Here is a 23,125-nt window from a genome sequence, read left to right on the forward strand (position 1 = left end):
TCTCTATGTTGCTTTGAAAACCTTTTCCAAAGCTTACAGAAACCCAGGATCTCTGTGTAGCTGCTTAATTTATTTTCATCCATACTTGGTAAAATTAGACCTTCTGGTAAGTGCTGCAGGTGTAGGCTGAAGGGGATGTCACATTTTTCAAAAAACAGGTACTACAGTACAACAGTGCTGCCAGTGTTGGGGTGTCATGGTCTCCCTGCCACTTCCATCTGAAAAGCAGGCAAGGTGTCACACCTCCTGTCCGTCGCAGCACACAGGGACCCATCCCTCATGTCATGAGTGCTGGCAGTGTTTGTGCTCACCTTCTTCAGGGAGTCTCTGTCATGCTCATCAAGTGACTGCTTCTCCTGTGTCTCTCTTGCTTTTGCTGCTGCTAGTCCATCTCTCAAGCTGCAAAATGCTCCACTTAAAATGTGTGATCTCTGGCTGTGGCCTTTGAGTGTTTCTGGAGGAGAAGGGGAGGACATGGTGCCAGAATGACCCAAATTATCTGTATATTGCAGTTTTCTTACAGAGCAGTACTCTTTCCTTCTTTGGGCACAACACAAGTGGGATGAAGCTTGTTCAAGCAGGTGAAGTAAATGTGCATTACTTGGACTTTGCTCTCCCCTCACACATGATTTCATGACCACTCAGTGCAATGATGTGCAGTCAATCCGTTGCTGGGTTTTGGTATCTTTGCTGAGCTACACGTGGCTGAAAAGGTAGATGCATGCTTAAAGTATCTGCCTCTGTCTGATCTCACGTCATTCCTTACAGCAAAGGAAGGCTTACACCTTCCTTACACCTTTCTATCTCTTTCTGCCTTCTCTGGGCCATCCCTGCCCTGGTGCGGCTCACACACCCTCAGGCCCTCACCGCACTTGTGCCCCCTCACCATGGAGGCCCCTGGAGCTCATCTCCCATCCTGGCTGCTGGGTGGTTTTTTGGTAAGAATGTTTGGGAAATGGTTTTGTGTGTGGCTTGAAGTTCTGATGTGAGTTTTTGGGATGTAACAGCCAGTTTTTGGTGGGTGGCAGGGCTGTTACACTACACGGCCTTTGGAGACGGCTGGAGCTGGTGGTGACAGGCTCTGGGCACCTCATGGCTGCCTGAGGGGCAGCTGCACACCAGCCTCACTGCAGCCACTGCTGTGCCTCCTCACCCAGGGCTGGGACACCTACAAACCCACCCAGGAGTGCAGGGTATCACAAACCCCCAACCCTGCTGGCAGTGGGGTGGGGAGAAGGAGGGGAAAATCCCACCTGGCCTAGGGAGGCTTAGCTCCTGTGTTGGAAAGGGCACCTGTCACTACTTTCCTCTATGGCATGAGGTGGTGGGATGTGGCCAGAGTCAAGACAGGCTTCAGTGCCTGAGGAGCTGGCTGAAAACAAGGGAAACAGAGCTTAACAGCAGCCCAGCTGTTTCATCGGGACAGCCCGGTAATGCCTGTCCCCATGAGGGGAGGCTCCAGCCCCGGTGCCCCTGACCCACCGGGAGAGACTTGCTGCCCTGGTGCCAGCCCCTCAGCAGCACTGCCACCAGCCCAGCGTGGCTGCTGGGTGGTCAGAATGGCTGGTCAGGCTGTGTCCCAGCCTTTGGAAAGTCTCCACGCTTTAGGAAGGTTAAAGTATTAAATGGCATTTGGGGAAATCACTTGAGGAAGGGCAAAGGTGGCGGCACCCAGTGGGTCGTTCTCCATCTGGGAGCGTGGCCAAGCTCTCTTACTCACTGTAATACGCTGTGTCCAAGTGCTGGCTCCTCATTAGACACTGCATTTGAAAAGTACTTCACTTGGAAATGTAATACTAAATTTTCTTCACCAGCTGAGGGCTGCATCTCTACTTTATTTTTATTTTCCCTTTCCCTACTTTTGTATAGAGCTATTCTGACATCCTCCATCAGATAAGCTGTTGAATGTTTTCAGAAAAATATTTGTTCTTGTGGAATTTATTATGTGATCTGCTCTTCAAATTTATGCTTAGCTTGATGTGGGAGGTTAGGGAAAACGGCTCTTGATGACATTGTGGCAATCACATAAAGCCGTATATTTTTAGGCATGTTTGGACAGGTTACCAAAAAGGGTTTGGAAACAGAATGTGGGCATAATAAAATGAAGAATAGAGTTGGAAAGATTGCAAGGTTAAAAAACCCCGCAGAGTCCAAAACCTAAGCTAAAAGACAAGTTTATAGGTACACTGTAGGAGTGTCTTAAAACTCCCCAGGTAGAAGAAACACTCACCTTTGAGGTCAGACTTGAAGAGAAAAGGGAAAATGTTCTTAGTACTAATTTTGGGGAAAATTTTCATTTTGGGAGTGTGTTCAAATCACTTCGGTAGAGAAGAAAGCAGAACAGCAGAGCCTGCCAGCAGGTTTGTCTCCTTCATTTCTCTGCTTTCAGGAATCTTGCTTGTCAGGAGAGCAGTGTGTGTGCGCTGGTTCTGCCACCGTTGAACACAGAGGCAGCTTGGTGCAGTGAGAGGCAATCTTCTTCCCAGCTGCTTTCGCTGATGGTTTTGATAGACTCTCCTGAGGATAGCATGCCACATGAATCAGTTCTCCATTCTGCTGGGTCATCACTGTCATCCCTTCACCTTCGATTCTAACTAGGGATGTTCCATGAAACGTCATGGAACACATGTAGATACCATGCTCATGGTATCTACAACCATTGATCTCATGACTGAACTCTTTAAACACCTGCTCATCTCACTTTTTTCCTGTCTGCTCTCTGCTGGCTTTATTTTGCAGACTTTTAACATCTTTGGCAGGGTTTACTCATGCCACTGTTTCTGGGGATAACAGTCATGCTGCTTTTCTCTGTTTAGCATCATGCTATTTGAAAGAATGCATTCCTCATGTAAACTTTAGGGAGAAAACGAAGAGACCCTTTAAATTTGGTAGACTGCTGGAGACCGAAGATCTTTCTGCAGCTGATTTATCTGTCTCTGCCTGCTACTGAGCATCTATAGCACATTTTGATTATTGTTTTCCCTCCAGATTTCTGAGACCAAACATTTTCACACAGCCTATTTGTCTTTAACTGATTTTTCATTTTGCCTCAGAGTACTGGCAACGCAAGGGGGCACGAATATTTTGTGCCAATTACCTTGCCATGAAAGGAAAGCCCAAATTAAAGCAGGGAGGCTCAGAAAACACAGCATTTTAAACAGCCAGGAAGTTATTTCTGTCTTCTCAGATTTTAAAAGCTACTGAATTTACCTGTGATTATAAGTGAGCTGTAGGTCAACAAAAATTGCTGTTAGTGCTTTCATTATAAATCTCAATTGTTGGGAGTTTACTTAGCACAAACATTTGCTTTGTGGTGAAAGTATGGCATGTAAGCCTTTTGATCTGCAAGCAGTAAAAAAAAAAAAAAAAACCCACCAAATTTTTTGCTTTGTTTTCATTCTCTCCAAACACACTTTATAAACTGCGTTACAGCATGAGCGATCTGATGTTTGAGCTATAAAACATGGCAAGAATATAGATGACACTGGCCACTCCCCCTTTGCTTGGTTTGGGAGAAAAATCTTTTTAAAAGGCATGATAAGATCTCTTCTGAGTGTGCTCAGTAGCAGACTGCACTCCTCTGCAAAAAGATGAGAAGCCTGAAATATGGGCTTTGCCTCATGTATAGGCAGTGATAGGCAGAGACACTCCCTCTACAGCTCTGAGAGCTGCAAGATGGGAGAGAAAGGCTCAAAATACGGTGAGAATGAAGATTTTAGGACTCTTGAGTTCACACAGGGCAAGAGACCAGTGTGAGCTGAATTTCTTGGTTTTATTTCCCCCCAGTTAAAAAGGTTCCTCTTCTCCCACAGAAAAGGAAAGCAGCCCACTTGTTGCTTCTCTAGGCCTTTCCAAAGAAATCAGCAATGCAATGCTGAACAGCTGGGCTCCTTCTTGGCACTTCACAGACAGGGGGGTGAGAGAAAAAGATTTCCAGATACTTAAGCAGGAGTTGCAGCTGCTGCTATGGCTGAAGTTTTCCTGCGAACAAGCAGGTAAGGATTTTTGTAGTTCCTGCACAGAAAGGGACATGATGGGCAATCACTGCCTGCCAAACTGTCCCTGCCTGGTACCTGGAAAGGCCGATCAGTGTCAGTTCACAGAGTGGAGGCTGCGGGTACCCAGACAGTATCAAATGACAGGCTGTTTCTTTAGAAAACCTGTCTGTGGGTTTTCCTAATCTGCTGAAGCACAATGAAACACAACACGTTTCACTTTTGGGCTGTTTGTCACACCTGCTGAACTATGGTACAAGAAATAAGTAATCCTGTATTTGCAGATGATATGATAATACAAAAGGAAGGCGTCTTCACATCATTTAGGCATTCCTGAAGGGTGTTTTTTTTGTCCTCGGAAGGATGTTCTGCAGAGATGATTGTGATCTTCCTATTCCATCACTTTGCCAGAGGAGTCACTTTTAAAAGACTTTTTCCTTGTTTCTATTGTCTCTCTGTTCTACACCAGCTTTCCAAATTTTTGGTCTTGCACACTTACTCCAGGATTCCATTCTGGAAATATTTACATACAGTTTATACAATGATTAGAATTCAGGCTTATGCATTTTCCTAGAGGTAGAGAAAACTCATCCTGGTGCAGAACCTTACCTTGCCCCACAAGCTACATATTAATGAAAAGAGACTTTTTTTTAACATGTAAATTTTTAAGAGAGAAAAAAGATTTTATCTTTTTCTTCTTTTAACAAGTTACTGGCTTATTAAGGGCTGACTTTTTTCCTAGAATGCTGCTTCAATACCGAAAAGTGCTGCCTTCCCAGTTAAAATTTAGCATTGTTACAGGCAGCCAAAAACATTGGTCTTACAACAGGCACTGCAGGAAAACCAGAGTGCAAGGGGAAAACACACAGAGTAGTGATCAGCAGTGCCATTTCCATAACTGCTAACACCTGTTACCTCCAGTCAGGTGTTGGCACTTTAAATACCAACTCTAGGAGGACTACTTTTGCTGGGCTTGAGGGCTTATTGTCTTGGAAAGCTGAAGATGCGGAGAATCTTTTCTCTGTCCTGACGATTAGTTGCGGAGGAAGAGTTGGTTTCAGCAACTGCACTGCTTTCCTTCCACACCACTGCCATTTACTGTCCTTAAGGTTAGTGTAAATGTGGCTATATATTTACCAGAAAAATCTGATACTCCTGGATCCTTTGATGGATTTGATGTTTGCTGGAAATTTTTTCTCTTCCACTGATGTAATGTTTAGTTACTCAGACTTCTAAATAAGTCCTGATAATGAGCAGAACTGGGGTTTGAGTTCATATCCAGAAAAGGTCTTTAAAGCTGAGTAGCTCAGTTCAAAAAAGTATGCTGTGAATACCTTAAATCCACAGAGGTGATGTTTTAGCCTAAATGTTTTGTTTCTCAGATGGCTTCATTGTGTGGGTGGTCAAGTTAGTTTATGTCTTGTAGAAATTGCATTTTACAAACTGGAGGGGACCAGCCTATGCTTGCTGGTGGAATGCTAACTGGTTTCTGACTGGCTAATATGACAGAATGGGAGTTAGGAAGTACACACATGCTTAAGGAGTGGACTAGGCTGACCTGCGGTCAAGAGGATTTTAACTGGGGCTGATGTGGTTGATAAAAGCCTGTGGACTGGTCTTATTAGCAAATACTTCTACTAAGCATAAAACTTCTGCTCTTCTATAGTCCCACATATTCCTTTAGTCCTAGATTCGGTAATTCCTCTGTATATCTGAGATGTTTGGTTTCCTGCTTTGTGTTATCCTTTCCTTAGCTCTTTAGCTGGCATAAGATTTGCAAGGGAAGTTGGGGACTGGGAGTGTTTGGAGTGTTTCTGCTCATTGGTAGAACTCGGTGGTCTTGTGGGTCTTTTTTTTTTCTCCTACGAAAGGAAGGCAAATTAGGTCTCCTTTTCTTTCCTCCTCCTTTCTGGCTTCATTATTGGTTTCTTTGATACTCTACTGTGTGTGTTCATCTTGCTGCATTTCTGACTTAATAATGTCAATATATCAAACGTGTGTAAATGCATACACAAGAGAATTGTGCCCTATTTTTATAAGCAAGTAACAGAAAAATTAGCTTCATCTTTCTTATTTTATTACTATCTTTAATATGTCAAACTCTTCACTGGCCCCTTATTAAAGGTTAGACCATCCCAGTTTTAGTATTAACACAAGAGATGGTGTTTTTTGACAAAGTAAAGCTGAATTTTAATGTATTAGGTAACTTCATATTAGTGGGTTAGTATTTAAAAGATTATTAGCAAACCTTGGATTTCTACATCATTGAGCTGTCATATTATACAGTAGCTTTTGTTTCAAGTATGTAAAAATGTTTTTTTGATATTAAAGCATGTCTGTGTGTTCTTGCTGAATAAAAGAAACTGGTTGTACTAATTCAACATACACTGTTTGAAAATATTTTTTGTGTGTGTGTAGGCTGGAATACCAGTTGGGTATCAGGAGGCTGTTGCATTTTTGAGGGTTTGTTAAATTTACCTGTAATGTAGATGTTAGAAGGTACTCTTCAGTTTTGTAAAAAGTCTGACCTGAGGGGAGGGAGGGAAATATAATAATAAGAGTAGGTTTAGAAGTGTCAGAATTAATACCAAAATTAGTGCTCAGGTGCTTAATTTCTGATATATCTGGTACAATCTCTAGATGAGCTAAATGCTTGGCATTCTTATTAGTGTCAATGAAATAAAGGTACTGTGGAGTGAAAGGGTTATGAAACTTACTCTTCCTGATCATCTAATTATGATAACAATGCTACTTTTAATTTATCCTAGCTGATCATTACATGGGAAAGTGTTGAAGTAAGAGTCTAATGTTTTGTCCTATCTGCAAATTAGAAATATCACATGTTTTGATAATCTGCAGCTGTGAACCCTGGGACTGGTAAAGAACACAAATGATTTAACTGTAATTAGAACACTGATTTCTCCCCCCCTCTTCTTCACCCCTCCTCTCCCACACCCACTTACCTTGTGTCCTTGTTTATAGGATTGCTATCAGGAGGAATTAATGGGATTTTGGGTTTCTGGTAATGTTTATGACCTAGCAGCATATTGACTTCTCTATCGTTGTTTGAAATCTTAGATGGTTTCTGGTGCACCAAGGCTATTTTAAGACTGAGATGCTTTGGTTCACGTGCAAATGGAAGCTGTCAACTGTTCAGCAGAACCAGGATACTTTCAGCTACCCAGCTGAAGCCTGCTATATACTTTCAGCATGTCCTTGTCTGTCTGAAAAAGTTCACAGCTGGTTAGCTGAATAACATGGAGGGACTTTTTTCTTTCGTTACACAGCTGGTGCTAACTAGTGACTCAGTCGTAGAAGAGGATGAGAATTATGAGATTTAAGAAGGAGCAAAATGTTAATTTATGCCCCCCCAAAGAGGCCAGATCTGGAGGTTTCTGTAAATTGAAATCCAAAACCAGAGGAAGAACTCCTGTTTCCTTTTCTGAAGTGAAATTCTCTCTTGGTATCAAATTAAAAGTGTGACAGTGAATGGCCCCTTGCCCCATCTCCACAGCATTTAAATATTTGATTGGACACTGCTTTAGAGATAGTTTTCTTTGTTCAGAAATTGTTCTACTCCTCCTGAGAGGCAAGCTTTTTTTGTGCAAGCTCAAAGATGATTCCTAAAATTGCTAGTTGCCTGTGAAAGGTTGTTGTGTTTTCCTTTTTTTTTTTTTTGGGTTTTTTTTTGAGGAGGGGTGTCCCAAGTAACATACCAATGGATATTGTATTTTTGCTGAGTATTTTCTGTCATTTTACAAGTGTGTTTTAAAATTAGGCATCTGCTAGAAAGAAATGGTAGTTAATGACTTAGTTTCTTGGCCAGGACAAAGTTGAGTTTCCTTTTGTTATTAGTTGTGTGTCATCACAGAAAGTAGACTAATGTTATTTTAGGTTTGTCTACTTTTTTTTTTTTCTGGACATATTGGGCTCACTAGCTCAACATAAAAAATTATTCCATGTGCTTTAGTTTCAATTTTTTCATGTAGAATCCAAGTTTTAGCATCAGGATTCAATTAAATGATAGTTTGATTTGACTGAAAAATTAATGGTCCAGAACTGAAACCTCGTAGTATTTTTCAAAGTTCTTATTTTCAGTACTCCTGTTTTGAATAAAAATTTGGACTCAGCCCAGTAACATAAAGCTACATTTTCTCTCATCAGCTAAACATACATAAAGATTAAATTTAACAGTGATTGTTTTCTCATTACTTCTTTTGGCTGCATAGGTATCTTTCTACATTCATAAAATTAATTCCCTGGCTATAAATGGCACCATCCTGACTTGCTGTGAAAAGTTTCTTGCTACTGTCTGTTGTCCTTTTCAGGAAACAATGATTTGCCAAGTACAAATCATATTCAATTATTATATGTCATCTTCAATGACAGCTTGAACATTCAACTCCTGTTTACGCTTGAATTGGACATATTGATTTTTCATTTTAATGATAAACAGATTGGCGTGTAATACATTTGACAATACATCTGCTTAAAATGTGTTAAGATTGCTGAATGAAAAAAGGGGTTTGCAATGCAGGCTAGTTGGAGGCACTCAAGCCAAAAGTAAAATGAGGATGCATGCTACTCTACGTAATTCCCAACAAAAGAGAGCAGCCCCTTTAATACGGTATCATAGCAGACATATTTATAATTGACTTTTCTGGTTTGCCTTTAGTCTGTCTTCTCACCAGGAGAGATTCTGCAGCCAAGAATACTGGGACTATTTAAAAAAAAAATTGTGGCTTTACTTGAAAAATGTTTTTGGGTTTGAATTTTGATTTGTTCTCATAGTCTGAATATACTACAAATAAAAATGGAATTTGGCCTAACTACAGAGTTTAACCTCTTGATATCATTGCATTTGGTCCTGAATAGTTTCATCTTTGGTGTTCTGTACACGTGTGTATATGTATCTTAACGTGTTAGGGGAATGTGGACTGACTGTATTAAAAACACCTTCTACCGAACTGTTGCTTTTGGATAAAGATGAAAGTTTCCAGGAATGCTCCCATTTTGCTGATCATAATGGTTTACTTATCTTCCTAAAGCTTCTTTAGAACATAAACAGATCCCTTAAATTTGAGTTCTTAAAATTTTTCCTTTGGACTTTCATGTAAAACTGAGTGCTTGACTTTATTATATGCTATCTAAATGTTATGTAAAAACCAGTTCAACAGTTTTAGTTTTAGTAGGCACTGTGATGTAAATCCTTGTTTCTGAGTACAATATTCCTATCAGACACCAGGTACAACACAAAAACATGGAAGTATATATATACACATATGCACACTGTGTGTACACTCAGAAGCAAATGAATAGTAAATGTTTGAAATGCTATGGATAGAGCAGATTTAACCAGAAAATGACTGACATCTTTTGACAAAAACCCACACAAACTGTATTGGTGGAATTGGTTGTGAATGCAGGCAGTGTCTCAAGTGAAAATATGCTGAAAGAATGTCTTAAGTATTTACAACAAAAACCTTATGGTTTGTAGTTTGCAAAGCATGGAATTGAGAGCTTTGGATAATCTTGATATTTGGACTTCTGTGCTTCCTCTCACAGACCATCTTGAGGCACTTGATCAGTGAGGCCGTCACATGTGTTCTGTCCTGAACATCTTTGTCCATGGTGATTTTTAAGGCTAGTTCTTTCTTCAGACTTTCATGTTTTGAAACTTGAAGACAAGTAGTTCATAGTCCTGTGCAACAGAAGAACAGGTTTTTTTTTTATTTTTGCATAAAGCATTAACAGTTTCAGAGTAACAGCAGTTATTTTGTTCCTCAAAGTGGAGTGAACCCGAATAGTTTGTACAGAGCCTTTCCTAGGTTGTCTTTGGGGATGTGTGTGTTTGTGTTCAAGCTTGGATTTGAACATGAAGGTGATGCAATGATTCCTCCAAGAGCTCTAAGGTTACCATGTTTCTGTGGTTAGTTTGTTGCTGGTGTTTATTCTATTTGAACCCCATGCCCTTTACTTTGTGACTTACTAATATTTTTTGTGTGCTTCCATGTTTTCTTTGATCTCATTTCCTTGTATTTTCAAAATACTGCTTTTATAAGGGCTGATGTATTTAATCACACAAAGGATAAATCCATATTCAGGTTCTGTGGTCTTAGATCATGGCCCATCATGACTTTACTTATATTTCTGAAGATTCACAGAATATAAGACTCTATAGATTCTGTATGCTCCTGTGTTTTATTCAGCTGCTACAGTGTGGAAGTGAAGTATCCATGCTTGTCTGAAAAAAAAAAAAAAAGAGACTTGTAAATTGGGTATTGAATAATTTTGGTCTGTTAATGGGGAAGGTGTAGAGGATACTTCAAGAAATGTAGAAATCTACAGATGGTTGCTTTTGCAACAGAAAGGCATTTTTCCATTAGAGAAGGAACCTTACATCCTAAAAAAATTGCAGCTGTTAAAGAAAAGTATAAAGAAGCAAGGAGCTGCTTGTTATATTTTTTAATGTATGGTGGTGGTATGTTGTCTCTCCCAAACAAATGTACCTTTCCTGCCAGTCAGGTATCTGAGCTTGGATGGGGAGGATAAAAAAGACAAACTTTCAGGCATATAAACTTTTCTTTATGCTTGACTAGATGCACTACACAAATAGCACAGGTCCTGTAGGCATGTGGATCTGGTACAGTATACTTGCACATCAGTGGTATAAGCTTTTGAATTTAAAATGTGCATTTAAGTGCATAAAACAACAGAGATGTTATCTTAATTTTGTTGTTAGCAAAATATGTTAGCTTATCTTAATTTTCTCATTAGTGAGATATATGATAAATTACTGGAGTCTTAGCTGCTGTGGCATTATTTATGTTAACTGATACAGCACAATAGTGTGATGATGAAAAGGACCTGGGAGAGGAAGAGGGAAAGCAGAACTTGGGCAGCTATCTACTGAAATGAAAGGAATCTTGACTGCCCACTAGTTTTTAACCTTTTCTCAATTGCAAAAGAGGCATTTTGATGATATTACTAAAAATTAACTTATACCCCACCCCCCCAAAAAAACTTCCCAAACAAAGCCCTCAAAAAACCCTGCAAAAAACACACCATAGCAAAACCTGGGGCTGTGTCATCACTTGACTTAACTGTAAGCAGTTCAGTAGCTGTTTTGATTTGCATTTGCATCTGGTTCTAAACAGCCAGATTTAGAGCTGCCATTTCAAATAGAGATTCTCATTTTTTTCTTTTTCCTTCTGTGACACCATGCTAATTTCTGAAAAAGGGTTGGAGCTCTTTGAGTCGGTGCCTGGCTGTTGATACATAGCTCATCAAGGCAGCGATCTAAATGCCAACTGTGAATAGTAAAGAGTCTGTACATTCTATTAAAATACCTTTGCTAGCTACAAATAAAAGGGTAGGAGACTAGCCACCTGGCAATGTCCCAAGTACATCTCAGGTCATGGAAGCCTCCTGGCAGAGACTGAAGGAAAGAAAACTCATGTCATATGTAATTGTTGTTGAGGTGAGGGTTGAGGTATGTGTGCATTAGCTGGGGGGGAGTGTTGCTGTTTAGAATGCAGATCCAGAAACAGTGGAAAAAGATAATTTGGTTTATGACTTGCATTTGGCACGTAGCAATGAGCAGGAATCTTCTTGGCAGACCCCCTGCTCCTATTCAGAACCCACAAAAATAATAGAAATGGGCTGTTGGAAAAGGAAGGATAGATGTTTGTGAAGGGCACTTGAAACTGGCAAAAATTAAACACCACCAAATAGTTGAGCTGAGCTCTCCCTTCTCCCAGTCTCCTGCTGATTTTAATAAGATTTGCTTGTTTCTTGAGTTGTTCCTATAGTCAGATTACTTGTGGGTTTTTGTAATTATCCCTGCTATTTCTTTTCTTTCTGGATATTTTTGGTCACACTTGCATGCATTTTGTCTCTTCAGCTATGTTGTAAACCCTGAATGGTGGGATGTGGGAAGGGTTAGCCTCCTCTCTGACATGGGTCTAACCTCTGGAAGGTGGCTTTTAATTATGCTTAAAACACAAGAGAGCAGGAATGGGGATGACTGGTTTTTTGGGTACCCATGTTCTCAGCTGCAGCTGCTTCTCTTCCTCCTAGACTTTCAGAGCCAGGGAAACCCTAATCCTAATCTAGTTGGCAGTCTCCTAGGGTGCCATACTGTGGAGTGGGCAAACACTTCTCCGTTGTTTAATTTGTGGTTGGGCACAATGAAAGCAAAATGGTGCTTGTTGCTGTGATGCTGGATTGGAGAACTGCTAGACACTGGTGCATTTGAAATATGAGTCCAAACGTTGCTGCTTATATCTTTTTCTGCTTAAAGATGCCTGCCTGTGTGTCTTTTTGCTCCCACTGCCTAATTCAGCAGCTGTGAGCTGCAGGCAGTAGCACATGTGCATTGGCTAAAATAACCAGCCAGCCTCTCCCTTTGCTCTGGCCAGAGTCTCATGTTGTTGAAAAGAGTTTTTTAGGATCAGATCCGGCTTCTCAATTTACCTTATTCCTTTGCCCAAGACCAGCAGGAAAGCCTCATCAGGGTGGCCTCTCCTCTTATTCTTTTCTATATCAAGTTTAAAAAATAGTAATTTGGGGAATTTAGTACAGTAGCTAAGTGGTTCTTATTTTAACTTTTAAGTAGTATTACATATCAGGAAAATGTCTTTTAGAAGCAGGCTTTTGGGGTATTTTTGTAGTTTGGTTTTTTTTTAAGAGCTCATTTATATTTTTACTCTTTTAAACATGTTAAAATACTCTTTGATTTTCTACATGACTTTCACTTTACTGTAGGAAGCAAGGGCTTTTGTTCTTCAGTTGCCTAGTGCAGACTAGGGCAGGTAGGTAGAAATGCAGGTTGCTTGTTATTCTCTTGAAACTGACTCCATGTATGTGAATGATATGAACATGAATTTTGTAAATGCAAATAGCATCTTTTTAGGGAGAGAGCCTGGACCCTATGTCCAGAGGAAAATGCACTCTTCTGGGCACTTGCTTGTATATTCTGGTCTGAACATTCTTATGTCAAGATGCATCCTGAATCTAATTTTTTTTATTGAGTTATAAGAGCTTGAAAACTGTTTTTATGATGGATATGTTGAAAGGTCAACAAATTTAGGACCAGGCATAGCTATAATTTTATAGGCATTAGGCATCTGAAATAACTTTGTCTAAAGATTACACCTGGATTTGTCATCTCTTTTCTAGGAAATACTTAAACTTGAACTGTATTTTATGCACACAAAAAGACTTACTTTGTACGATAAGGACCTCTGAGATTTACATTCCAATATTCAACAACACTTTTAAGTGCTTTTTTCATTCTCATAATAGAGCTGTCATAAACTGTGTATTTTAAACATATCAAACTAAATTTATGAAAAAATTCTACATGGAATCTTGATTCTGCATATTTGAAGTGGAAAGTGTCCCATAAGGTTAGGTCAGCTTTTTAAAAAGCATGTCTATTAACAGAGAGTCTTGTAGATTTGCTTATTATTTAAGTAGTGGCCTTAAATTACATTTTTATCTATGAATGCTTGATGTGCAAGGAAGATTCCCTGGGGCTGCATCTTGCACTCTGGGAGGAAACAAATGAAGAGTTGCTGTTTCATTAAACAGGCAAAACACTCGCAATATGTTTGGGTGCAGTGGAAGAAATTCTCCTCACAGGCTGGAATGAAGGCAAGGTCTGTAAGGAGGTTGTATTCCAGCAAAAGGATGTGTGTCCAATTCCTGCATCAGCCAGCTGTTGATGTGCACTCCCTTGACATAAGGAACAGCAATGCATCACTGTCAGAATGTCATGCTGGCTTTTAGGGGTCAATTCTATGTTGCTTGGATGTCTTGTAGTGACTGAAGTTCTGTCATGTAGAGCAGTAAAAGGTTTTTTCTTTTCAAATTTGACTTCAAGCAGTACTAGACCTCCTGTTTCTGAAGGATAATCTATTTTCTCTATGATGTGGACAATGTCTTTTGCAGAAAAGATATTGAAATGCTTCCCTTAGGTTGCTGTAAATGACAGAGAATGGAGAACTTGTTACCTGCCATAGACCTCTGAGCATGAACTCAGTAATGTGACTGATTCAGCTAAATAATCTCATTGGACTGCATCTTCAAGGAGTGTCATGAATCTGTCTTGGGTAGCCACAGTGTGACCTAGGTGGGATGGTTGTGGTTGTACCACCACAGTGTGACACAGACTGTACACTAAATATAGATTCAAATGTTTCTGGCTGTGCTGGGATGTTCTGGATTTAGTTTTAGACAGATGCTCTTACTACAGACTTTAATTAACAAGTGTCATTGCACGAACCTTACTTTTCTGTGCAAAGTTCAGTTCAATGTGTGTGTGCTCTGGGGGACTTGGAAGGGGGAGAGATAAAGGTGATCAATACTTGTCTGAATTGCAATTAATTTTCACTTCTCTTTAGTTATTGCTATGGAATTTGGGATGATGTAGGTGGTTTAAAAACCTAAATCATTAAGGTTATTGTAGAGTTAAACAGTGGCTGCAGAGATTTCCTGTGATCTGGAAAGGCTGCTCTTACAGCAAGGAATATCAAGGGGAAAGCTCTCATTAGTTGAATATTTCAGTGAAGTGTGAGTTGAACCACACATGAATTTACCAGAGTAAATTATTGTAGTGATAACATAATCCACGGAAGAGGTAGGCATTGCCATCATTCTTGTTGGTGATTAATCACTTACCAAATTAGGTAGAAATTGTAAGGAGAGTTGATTATATTGCTGCTTCTCCCAGCAAAGCAAATAAGCAGTGGCTGAAGGAGTTACTTACCTTTCTGTGGGAGGTATGTGAGTAGATAGGAGGGAAGAAATTGTTGCTCTTAATAGGTGATGTAATGGTTTCTCTACACTGAATATAAAACTCCCAGCATCTAAAAACTCCCTGGTTAATTTTTTCTTCCTTTTTATAAATAAAAATATTATTGATCTTGTAATACTTACTGTACTGAGTTCACTCAAAACCCCCATTTATTTAAAGGCAAAAAGCTGCATATTTAGTTATTTCTGACATGCACAGTTTAGGAGTTTGTCTGCTCAGGTCTTGTAAATAGGTAAACTTTTCAACTGTCCAATAAATCATGACCATCTTGCTCTAAAATAATTTACTAGCATCAGGGGAGATAATGTTGTTCACTTTCTAAAAGTTGTTCCCTATTTCTATCATTTTTTGTCAGGTATCATTCATATCTCCATGCTCTCTTCCTGATCAGGAAAGTCCATTTGTGAAGATTTTGGATAAAATCTTGGTCATTCTGAAGATGATGACAAAGTTTTCCCTGCAAAGCCACAAATGCAACCCATTCCCACACAAAGTGATTTAAACAGAGAGTGTGGATCACCTTCTCACGTTCTTGCATAGAAGCATACTTGCAGTTTGAGAGAGGACTGGGTTTTGGCATGCATGACCAGCTTGTGGCCTCACCATGGCTGTGGTGTCTCCTCCACCATGTCTGGAAGGCTGCAGCTTTGGTATGTACCTGTGATGTGCTAAGTAGTGTGGTCTGCTTGAGCAAGAACCAACTGAGCTGAGGCTGGAAGCAGCTTCTTTGTGTCAACAAGGTGCTGGACCCCACCAGTGTGGGTCCAGTGCTCTGCTCAGGTGGTGCTGTGGTGCTGGAAACCCTTGCATCACATGGTGTGTGGAACTTTGCTGCTCTCAGAATGTGCTCAAAAGGCCCTGGAGAATGTTGTTGTCTTGCCTCGTATAGGATCTGCCAAGCCTCTTGTAGGCAGAGAGGTAGGAGTAGCTTTATTGCTGGACTTTTGCAGATAATGGGCATGATTTTTTGTTTTGGTTATGACCCTGGTGCAGGTCTCTATGGCAGAGCTAGGAGATCAGTGTGTTCAAATCCTGAGTTCCTTATCCATGATGACTTTACCTGTTTAATAAGCTTCAGATGTAAATAATCTGTGTTGACTGTTCAGCTGATGAATTGTTTCACACCTGCTTTCCCATGCTTTTTTTTTTCCATTTTTTTGAGGGTTTCCATTTTTTTCCCATTATCTGGGGAAAACTGCAGATCAGGTGAAGTTGAAACCTGAATAGCAAGTGTCAGATAAAAATGATGGGAAAGGCTTGCAAAGGTGACAGAAGCACAATCACAATTGCAGTTAGATATGTGAGTGCTTTTTGAAGAATATACATGTGGTTGGTCACTTCAGAATAATATCTATACTGAGAGGCACATGGATTCACATATAGTAAGTATGGAGGATATCTCAAATAATAGATGTGCTTAATTTATCAACTTTATGAAGTCATGTTAATTAGTGAAAATGGAAGGGTGGTGGTGTTGTTAATGTTCTGTCTAACTTTGCTTAAAACCCAGAATGTGAATCATATTTATAAGGGGATCCCAAGAAAGGTATGTGTTGAATTGCCAGATGTTTGAGTTCATGGTCTGTTATTTATCTGTTATAGGCTCAAATGATGAGTAATGGAGGTGCTATAGACCAGCTGTCCTGGAGCTGCTGGTGAGACTGCTTTATTCTAACTGTGAATTCTTTCATTTCCTGAAGGATACAAACTGATGATTTCTTCTCACTTGTTTAGGCATTTCTACATAAGTTCAGGAAATCATTCTGCAAACCATAACATTATGATATATTTTTTACAAAGTCTGAAAACATTTCTGAATAGAAACCCCTGAAGTCCTCAAAGTTTTATGTAAGGTCAGAATTGACACTAATCAAATTTACTACTGCAGGTTTTTTGAGATATAGTATGTGGTTGAACAAATTAATTTGAAGTGGAATAAAAGATTTGCTAAAAAGGAGCTGGAGCAAGACTGTGCACACTTTTCCTGGTAGGAACAGAAATTTTGCAGTGAACATTTGTATAACATATTAAAAAAAGCCACCGCTACTGGGCTTTGTTTCATAATGTCATATGAATAGCTAAGAATGTCAGTTCAACTGAAATGTTAATTTTTACCTCCAAAATTAAAAAAAATCTGAATCTAATATCTGAAGAAAATAATCAATGCCTATTTGTTTAAGAATGAGTTGAAATTATATGTTCAATTTCTTGAATGTGCAGGGATTTTATTGAAAACTACCAAAGCTGCGTTAGAAATAGTGTGCATATGTGGATATCATGTGCAAGTTTAGTAGGAGATTGATAGGTATTAGTCTGGCAGGGGTATACAGAATAGGATGTTCTAGCTTTTTTTTTTTCCCTCTCTGGTTGTTTAAACCATCCCTAACATTGAATTGGAGGAGAGTATTAAATATAGTACCTTTTTTTAAGCCTATGTGATAAGTTAATGTCTCTTATTGACTTGGAGAATTTTATCCAACAATTCAAGAATCCTGTGAGTGTGTTATAGTATGTTTTGTTTTGAAGCCATAATAACCAATATTTGCAAAAATATGTGCTTTAAATTCTTAAATCCAAAGATGGGGAAAGAACAGAATTTTAAAAATATGGGGTGCTGATGTTCTTTTAGTATCAACTCTAATGAACATCACCTTGTGAGGAGTCTGACAGCTACCAATTCCAAGCCTAGAAGGGCTTACAGAGTCTCCTAAAAGCCTGAAATAAAGCCAGCAAACCACTGTGAGCAGCAGGCATGTGGGAGCAATCTTAAAACCTTTTGCACCTGCCATATGTGTCCAGTCACTGCAGATCTGAGTATGAAAAGCTTGCTGGATACCTGTGGGAGGGAGGGCTAGGCACACTTGTGCTCCTGCTGGCACACATTATTTTATCTGTCAGCATATCATATCTGTTGCTAGATTTACATGGCGTTACTGACAATACATACTCTGTTTGTGCTGCCTGTCAAAGGCCTCCTATTTATTTACTTATTCTAGACTGTAGAAAAGATGGGCAGACAGGTCTCCAGCTCAACTACCTGGTAGTGTGAAGTAGCTGTAATGTTGGTTTAACCCACGGCTGAAAATCTCCTCTGTTGACAGAAGGTCACCAGGATGGCACTTCTGCTGCCTGAAAAGGTTTCTGTTTTCCTGTTCAGTGTAAGCATCCTTTCCTGAGCAAAAGTGAATAGGACGTAACATTTCAATGTGCTAGGAACTCCTGGCTGCCTGAAGAGCACTCTGAGTCCATATGAAGCTAGGTGTGATCTATTGTGCATGGGACTAGCTCAGGGATAAAGAAGAGAAAATGTGAAGATGATATAAAACTGCTGCTGCTTCAACTTTTCTCCTCTGAGGAGGCACAATAAAAAGACAGCTTAGACTTGAGGCCAAGCTCTCTTCAGTAGGGATTTTGCTATATATTGATGTGCTGGGGTTGAGTGGGAAACAATATAAAAGAGGGTGACACATTAGGGTGAGGGGAGTTTACATCAACTCCTTGGTATATCTAGTTCAGATGCATAAGGTATTTAGATGCATAAGGTATTCATTGGTTTCTAATGTTTTGTCTTTTATTTTTTGCTTCCTGATTTTTAGGTAATCTATCACGCCTAACTGATCTAAAAGAATATAGGATTTAAAAAGAAAAGTGTTAATATAAGGCAGAGAAACATTCAGATCCGCAGTACAGAGAGGTGATGCCAGTTTCTGAATGAACAGTAAAGGCATAACTTCTCTGAGAAAGATCATCTGAGGTTTGAACATTGCCTGAGTAGAGTGGTGATATGGTTTTGTGGTGCTGAGATTAGCATTGCATATCAGTACTTGTAAAATTGCAGTGCTGCTCTGAAGGGTATTTGTCCCTCATGAGAAGGTTAGCAGCCTTGGACATGAGGCTGCCTTTAAGGCTTTGTGTACCAGCAGCCCCTTTTCTGACAAGCTGCTTCTCAGCACTTTCCAAGACAAGCAAGAATTTTGAAAACTCATGCTATAACACTGCTGTGTGAGGCTTTAGAAGATCAAGTTTACTGAGTGTGGATTTTATTGTCCCAGAGTCAGCAAAAAGTAGCCACTGAGGCTTCACGGATGATAAAATTTTCAGATATTGAGATCCGCATCCCTTATAAGATGTAAAATTTTTCTGGATATCTTAGGCACTTTTGACCTGTCTTTTGATAATAATCCAAATATTCAGCCATCAGTATTGCCAATTGTGAATCAAAATTCCTGCTACCAGCTTTATGGTAGCCATTCCTTTAGTATTGTTGGATGAGAGAATGTGGAGATGTGATTGGTCAGAAGAGTCGGTGGTTGTTTGGTGGTGGGGAGGGAAAGGTTTAATACAAAGGACAAAAATAATCCGAGAAGGTGTTAGTTCATTTGTCCCTGCTGGAAAATGAAAGATGTAGTTCACCTTCCTCTGTCACCAAAGGAAGTAATTCAAATAACTTTGTGCATTTAATATATAGATTTTGTGTCTGGATCAATTTTAAATATAAAAATTTGTGCCAGGTGTTCTGTGGGTTTTTGCCAAAAGTCTTAAAACAGACAGCCAAGTCAACTTAGGAGGTTAGTGGTTTATGTCTGAGAGGGAATTTTGAGTAGCAAAAATAGGCAAGTTCAGCTCTTGCAGAAGATGTGGGCACTGCTGTAAGCGCTGTAGAACGAGTATTATAAACCTGACCAAAGTCAGAGCTTTGTAAATGCATGCAGACTGTCTGAGGATCTTGGACAGATGTTTCAGATGTTAAAACAGGATAGGCTTTGCCCATCCAAACAATCTGTCACTGTGCGTGTGTTCAATAGGCAAATAAGAGGGAACGCCAGCTTTTTTCATGTAAATCTCCAGGGATTTTCCTCTAGGGTTCAGAGCTCTGGCAAAAAGCTGTCTGCAAGAATAATTAAACCTACTGGGGGAAAAAACCCTCCAAAATTTAAACAAAATATCCAGCGCACAAGCACAGCATATGTGCATCTTTGAATTCAACATATCAGTGCTTACAATTAAAAAAAAAATCTATCCCATAAAAATTCCTTATAAAATTAGATATTTTGAGAGAGTCTAAAGGAACACATGGTTTTGTACTGGGAATTGGTCTCTATCTAGTATGCTTTACATGTATTTGTTGAAGGATACAATGCACTTATATTATTGCACTGATTTCATTCTTGGATGATTTCCCCTTTGGCATACTACTGGCAGTTTTTCATTGGTTATTCATTTATATTATTGATTAACACCTACTGGACCAATTTATTAGTCCCTCTGAATCCATTTTAAGCATCAGGGTTTTCTAATGGAGAAATATCCTTTACAGAATACTAACATCACCCTTGTAAAACATTCATTGGCTTCACTTATTTTACTGTGTATAGCATAAACCACACATCAACAAGTAGATGTTCTTTTGTTACACGTCTCCAATTTTGCAAGGCTTCTGGCTTTTATGATATGGAAATGTTACCTGGAGCACAAGTGAAACCTATTCTCCCGCAAGACTCATGGGGCTCTTCCTGTCTATCATGGAACTCTTAGCAGTCTTTCAAGGAAAGAGCTTTTGCCTTGTTTTAGTCTACTTGCACTTGTGGTATTGCTTATTGTGTTTAGGGAAAATGTGGAGATTGCCTCTGTTTGTAGCTTCGGGAGTATGGGGTGAACTAGTTAAAATGAGTGTTCTCTCTTCTGGAGTAATTTAAGCAGAGAATGATTCAAGTACATGGCACAGTGAGAGAATTCTTTAGGAAAGATCTTGGGTCAAGGCATTGTAACTCTGTGACATAAAAGTACAGGCTGTATCTTCAGAAACCCCTTATGGGCTGCTAATATTAAGTACTATGGATGATATGTTCCCTATTCTTCTTGGCAAAATATCTTTGCATATCACTAGGTACACACACACACACACACACATACACATGTGTCTGTGTATGTATATATATATATATATATATATGTATGTATTTTTAAAAGTGTCTGAGTTGTCAAAAACCTCGTGTATGTGTGCCAAAAGCAATGATTAAAGGCCTAAAAACTGAATGGTAGTGAAAGTCTACCAGCCTCCAAAGCTTAGATGATGTTGTTCAGTTAGCAACCTTGGCCCATGTGTTCCAGTAAGTAGCCATCTAGTTTGTTTTCCTTATTAGCAGATAAAAATTGTTTTACTCGTAAATTTCTTCCTTTGCTGCTCCTAGTGATTGACATGCTCTTGATGACTGGCAGGTGTGTGCTTATGAGATTTTTTGCGTGATGCCTGGGGCAGGCCTAAGTATATGTGGAAGAAAGCCAGGGTTCAAAAAAGGTGTGGAAAAGGCTAGTGTTCTGAACTTCAGCTGTTTCTCTCCAGAATTGAATAATACTAGAAACTGCCTCTCTCTGCATTGAAAAAATGGACTGCTATTGGACCTTTCTGATCTGAAGTGCCTAAAACAAATGAAATGTTAAATGTAACAGATTAAAAGAAATAATTATAATTAGGGTAGGAGTAATTAAGATAGAAAAATAATTATGGAATTTTTATACACTAATCCTTCAGTATGTCCTAAATCTCCTTCCAGTAGACCAGTTTGGAATGGGACTTGTACTTTGCCAAGGGCACATTATTGGTGAGAGTTTGCAGTAGGGCTGTGATTTAAGACACAAACAGATGTAGGGCAGTAATGTGGCTGCAGCAGATGAATAGGTGATGAATCAGGAGAGCTTTGCATAGTACAAAGGATAAATGTTGTCAGTGCAAGTTGTCCTGTTTCTTTTCTTTAAAGACACCTCATTTGGGATGTGCTCTTTTCATTGAATGAAACCTAATGACTGTCTTCTGACTTGGTAACTACTTTGAAACTGGGTAATGCGTAGGCTGCAATTATGAATTAGTATTTACTGAAGCTGAGTGTGCAATTCGTGGTGTTATACTGCTTTGAAGCCCAACAGTTCATATTTGACACATTTCATGGGATCAAAAATAAATATCTTAGTAACTGAAAGTGTGTTAGAAAAGTCACATGAACCTGGACTTAAATTTTATTTTTCAGTGTCCTCTTTAGGCAGCACTATGGAGCCATGAAGTGCAGTGAGATTTGCAAAGCAGTAAACCTTTATGCTATGATGTTCAGTCTCTTCAGAAACATAATTTCTTGCTGCCTGTGGGGTCCAGAGAGAGCTTAGGGAAATCCGAGGCCTTGGACTAGGGAGGAAGAGGGCTGGATTAATAAATGTCCATAGACTGTGGAAAGAATTTGATGCTGACTAGCATTTTCCTCATGGGCCCCCTTCTGCAGTGAGAAACTGCATTTCACGGGGTATTTGCAGAAAGCTCCATCAGAACAGCTCCACAGAGTTACACGGTCTAGAGTGCTATGAGAGGAACAAATGTTAAGCCTGGTATGGAGTGGAGGGGCTCCATGGAGATAGTGTCTGCTGCACTTTCTAGCAGTCAGTGGATTATTTCTTTATAAAAAAAGAGATCAATGCATCCCAGTCATCTCTCCTGAACATATACTTTAGTTATTTTCTTCCTCTTCTGCCTTCAGCATTTCCCACTCTGTTCCTGCCACAGGGTTGTGCGTGCATGCAGAAGAAATGCATGAAGATTGTCTGGTGGACGCAAAATTCTGTTTTCTTCATGGGTTTTAGAGAAAAGCCCTAAGAAACTAAGAGCATGGGTTCTCACGACTGCAATGATTCATGCTCTCGGTAAGGGAGTATAAGCCTAGGCTTTTAGTGAGCAAATTAGTTTTTATGTGCTAGTGACTATATAATTATTTGGACTTACTAATGTTTTGGAGCATATACCAGATAACCTTCTAGTTTCTTTTTGCTTACTGGATTTCCCCCACTTGTGGAAAAAAGTGCTCAGAATGAATGTACAATGTGTGGAATAAATTCTCATTTCATTTTAATTATTTGCTCCATATATTCCAGTGCATTTTGTGGGACCTCGAACAGACTGGATGGCAGGTCAATTACAGGATGTCTATCCATAAGTGCTGTTGAAACTGGCTTAAAGCACAGCTTCGTTGGGAATAACCTTCCCTTGTGCTGTCACTGAGCTATTTGTAGGCTCCTGTCTAGGTTTCTGAAGTGTCCTGTGTTGTCAAACATGTGCACAGCGTGCATGTAACGTTTTGACTTTTAGCAAAGCTAACTTCCAGAGGTTAGGTAGCTCTAACTGGACAGGGCTAAAGTTGGAAGACAGAACTGTTTAAATCCTATTTACCTGTAAAAGAGCAACTTGGAGCTGCAGATTTAGTCTGTGACTTAACAATCCTTCCTGCCAGATTTCTGCTAATACTAATTAGGGCTGGATCAGTGTGTATGC

General features: G+C 39.6%; 1 long non-coding RNA gene across 3 annotated transcripts in view; it reads left to right on the forward strand.

Annotated features, from left to right (window-relative positions):
• Window positions 1–4,970: 4,970 nt before the first annotated feature.
• Window positions 4,971–23,125, forward strand: part of LOC146438102 (uncharacterized) — a 234,159-nt gene continuing 216,004 nt past the window's right edge. For all 3 annotated transcript variants that reach the window (XR_014852020.1, XR_014852021.1, XR_014852019.1), the window contains exon 1: window positions 4,971–5,104. This is a non-coding gene — a long non-coding RNA (uncharacterized LOC146438102). The remainder of the gene's footprint in view (window positions 5,105–23,125) is intronic.

The sequence above is a fragment of the Lichenostomus cassidix genome, chromosome 4, assembly GCF_008360975.1.
Source record: "Lichenostomus cassidix isolate B80296 chromosome 4, HeHo_3.0, whole genome shotgun sequence".
NCBI classification, from domain to species: domain Eukaryota; kingdom Metazoa; phylum Chordata; class Aves; order Passeriformes; family Meliphagidae; genus Lichenostomus; species Lichenostomus cassidix.